Here is a 4377-nt window from a genome sequence, read left to right as displayed (position 1 = left end):
CTCTGGCTCATACAGGCCTTAGAGGCATTGTCTGCCTGGTGCTGGCTATGTCAGCACGTTTACTAGGTTATCCGTTTATCGTGCTACTGTGCTTTTGTGCATCAAGGTTGTCACTAAAGTTCAGTATGTAAATAATAGAGTGACAGCAAATAAAGTATGATGCATGAACATGTATCTATCAGAATTCGAGTAGCTGTTTAATCACAACTGTAAGCAAGCACAGTAATTCAGCAGTAATCAAATATTAATTAATTCGTACGGATACCTGGTTTGGTGAGGGTTGTCACACCGGTTGGGCCGCAAACCCCCTTAGCCCACTCGGAAGCCCACTTGGGGTGCACCACCTAATATATAAACCCAAAACCCTCACACTCCCCTCTACACTCTCTCTTTCACTTCATCCTCTCCCTCTAGAAAACCTTAAACCCTAGCAACACCACTCTCTCCTCTTATCTCGGATCAAGTGTAGCAAAGATCAAGCCCTTGTCCTAGCTCGAAGGTCCTCCTTTCGGTTGATTCCGTGCCATTCTCACACCAAACACCATTCGGTTAGCATTTCACACTTTTAGAATTTGTGAAGCTTGATTGATAAATGATATGCATGCTTTGCTTAAATGTTTTCCATGAATAATTTGTATGAGTAAATAATGTAGATGATCGGTTAAGGATGTCGAGTGATTATATGTTCTTGGTTGAAAATGATCTACATGTTGGTTATGTGTTAAATTGAATAAGAATGTTGTTAATAATGGTGTGCAAGATTCATATGACAAATGCATAAATACACTTGAATCTAAGGATGAAAACCGGTGGCTATGTGCTAGATTTAGGACCGATGTTGATGATTGAATTGTGACCCGGTTTGGGGTTATGTTGGAGTGAATGAACATAGGTTGATAAGATGAACATGTTTGATTTGGAATGATGAACTGTTTGAATGTGATATGAATATGACATGAAGATTTGAATTGTTGTGTTTGATCCATTTGATTAAGGTTTTAGACAAGAAAACATGTTTGTGTGGTTTAATTGGTTAGTACACAAAAGCATGAATTCAGAATTCTGTTGCATAGTACAACTCGGGCAGATGCATCAGAATCAGCAGGGAAACGACTCGAGACCAACGGTTGCGACTCGAGACCATGAAGCTACAACTCGAGACCGCAACGGTTGCGACTCGAGACCTAGACCAAGCAACTTCAAAACGGACTTCAGGGACTCGAGACAATCAAGGTCTCGACTCGAGACCACATCGTGACAACTCGAGACGGGACTCGAGACCTCTGAGGTTGCGAGTCATGCCTGTACCACTCGAGACCAGCCATTACAAGTCGAGACCTCTTGGCTGCGACTCGAGACCGCATGTTCTCGAGTCGAGACCACCTTGTCTCGACTGAGCTGCTCACTTTAGTTATTGGGCCACAACGTGATTTGTTTGGGCTGCCTGTTTAACTGAACTATGTGTTAGATGATACTGTTGACTGATCCAATAGTAGAACAGGCCCAATAACTCTAGATGTAACTATATGCATGCTATGTGTTAGATTATGTGTAAAATATACCTGACCTATACTGGTAAACATGTTAGGACGTGGTGACCAGCGTGTTTGACAAGTAACCTAATCTGCCGAGCAACCCAAGGTGAGTTCACACACTAAAAGCATGCGTCCCAAGGAGGGACACGGACAAACTGCCAACTTTGGGAAAAATACTTTTGAACTATTATTTCCGGGGGAAATCCGAATGGGTATTTACTATCTCCGGGGGAGATACGTTTGGATATTATTTATAAATCACAACTAGCCAAGCTAAACGAAACTCTATCACCTTAAGTCCCTACTTACAGTACAGATTAATCGCCGGGGGCGAACGGGTTATTAGTTGATAGCGCTATTAGGTTTGACAACCTCACACCGTGACCGGGGGAGATCGGGCGTGAACTAGTAGACCTTGCATCTTGGTCAATGACGATAGACATTGACTCGGGGCACAACAACTTTCTGTCAACAATTTCGGTATCTGCAGTTTAGTGAGCTTACAGATGGGGTAGCTCCCCACAACGTGATTATAAATGCTTTATCTAAACAATTTACGTTTTCGAAAACTAAAACTTGACACCTCGTGGACTCGCCAACATTATGTTGATACCCTACTACATGCTTTGCAGGTACCCAGTGATTCAGGAGCTTGCAGCTTGGGGATGTGTAGTGGTCGTCTAACCCGTGTGTTGGGTTTTAACAAACTTGAACTAAGAACTTTGTTTTAATCCATTTTGTCTATGCTTCCGCTACTTATCTGAACTTTTACTTAAACTTAGAACTTTTGAACTTTGACTATGATATTTGCTAACCTTGTGGTTAGTGAGTATTACTTATGTTATTATTATATTGCTCAGTATAATTGGTGGCTGGATCCTGGTCAGTCACGCCCCCAAGCGGTGGTATTCCGCAGGTGGATTTTGGGGGTGTGACAATTATTCTGGACCTTTATTTCTCATCAGTAGTTCCTGAACTTGCTTTTTAAATTCTTCTTCAAAATCCTTGGAACTTGTGTCATCTTCATCCCTACACAGTGTAAGTTCAAGGAGATCCTGCAAATCTTCAACACTAAGGCCTAGTGCTTCTTTCCTTGATATGTACTTCACTTCGCCGTTGGATCTAAACAAGGTCAGTACGTGGGTCTTTTGATTAGACATCCACTTTAGTACTTTTAATCCAGACGGGTTTCTTGGGAGAGAGTTATTTCCTGATGAGTTTGGAGATATTGGCCTTAAGAACACTTGCAGACTTTCAGACATTCTTTTGAAGGCCAATTCAATGACATTGTTTGCTGCAGCTATGTCTTCTGCAGTCTCTCTTTTAATTAGCTCTTGCCTCTCAATGTTTGTCATGTCTGTTGAAGTGTTTGGTGATGCAGGCTTGGTTAATACCTTCTTAAAAAGGTTCTGAAGCTTTGTTGAGCTCTCTTCTTTTAGACCCATTTTCATGATGGTTTCATTGAAGTACTCAGCTTCCCTTTTCTTTACCTCTTCTTTATATAGTTGTTTTCCTTCTTCTTGGTTTGACACAAGAATAGGATTATCTGCTGATTTGAATAGTTTTTGGAGGTTTTCAATCTCCTGTTCAAGCTTTTTGTAGTCAGGCCTTTTTGAAGTGTCTGAGACAGTTATCCTTCTTTTCTTCAGCCTTTCATAAGCTTCATCAGTATGTTGTTTTGACCATTTTGCTATGGCATCAGCAGTGTCCACTTTAGCATCTACCAACTCCTGTTTCTTCTTTTTATATTCAGAAGTAAGATCAGCAATTAGCTTTTTATATTTGTTCCAATTTGGAGTTGTCTTCTTCTTACTTGGGTCACCTTTAATCCTTTCAATCCTGTTTGCTTCATGCTTCAGAGCAACTATTGGCCATTCTTCAAATTGGTTTTCTTCAGCTGGATAAAATTTTTCTTTCATGATATATGCAATAAGTTCTTTTCTCATCTCCTTTCTTTGATCTGTCTTTTCTTTGCTTAGAACTTGTGCATAATCTTTCATCAGCTTGACTTTTGTAAGTAAGAGTTCCAATTTTTCAGAAATGGCTTTATCACCTTGATCTTTGCATTCGAGTTTAGCTCGAATCTTTGCTTGCCTTGCTTTCATTTCGAGATATTCATCCATGTCTTCTGGAACTACGAAGCCTATGAGAGAAGGAAATCTTCTTTTTGAAGGATCATCCTCGGTGTAAAATTGTTTCATCTCATTTTTTACAGCATCTAGTTCAAGTGGATATTTTGCTGCAACAGGATCATATTTTTCATCAGTGGCTTGAGTTGTTTCTCTTTTTCTTTTGTAAAGCTTTGTGGATGAAATGGATTTTGCTTGTGACATAGGAATGGTGAGAGCAGTGGTAGATGATTGACTAACAGCTGTTGAAACAACTGGTGTTTCAACCGCTATCGTCATTACAACTACTGATGTATCAGTAGATGTCTTTTGCTTTTGAGCAGGGGTTGTGATGGCAGGGGTTTGAGTGGTGATGAGTGACTGACTAACAGTAGTTGGAACAACTGGTGTTTCAACCACTGTTGTCATTACAGCAGATGTTGTAACATCTGCTGTCTTCTGCTTTTTGGCAGGAGGTGATGATGGGGTGGCTGTTTTTTATGGTGAAGTTGTTGTAGGTGATGTGATCACAGATGATGGTGGAGCAATGGTTATGGTGGTGTGTGGTGATGTGGTGTGTGTTGATACTGCAGTTTTGGTTTGGCTATTTTCTGGCTCAATGTATATACCATCATCAATTCCCTTTTTCTTCCACTTGATCTTCTCCCCCTTTTTGGCATTATCTGGGAAGGGTTCATTCATGAGGAGAACAGTGGAAGGAATTTTTCCAGAGG

Source organism: Helianthus annuus, chromosome 13 (assembly GCF_002127325.2).
Source record: "Helianthus annuus cultivar XRQ/B chromosome 13, HanXRQr2.0-SUNRISE, whole genome shotgun sequence".
Classification (NCBI taxonomy): domain Eukaryota; kingdom Viridiplantae; phylum Streptophyta; class Magnoliopsida; order Asterales; family Asteraceae; genus Helianthus; species Helianthus annuus.
The sequence above is the reverse complement of the archived record's forward strand: the minus strand, read 5'-3'. Positions refer to the sequence as shown.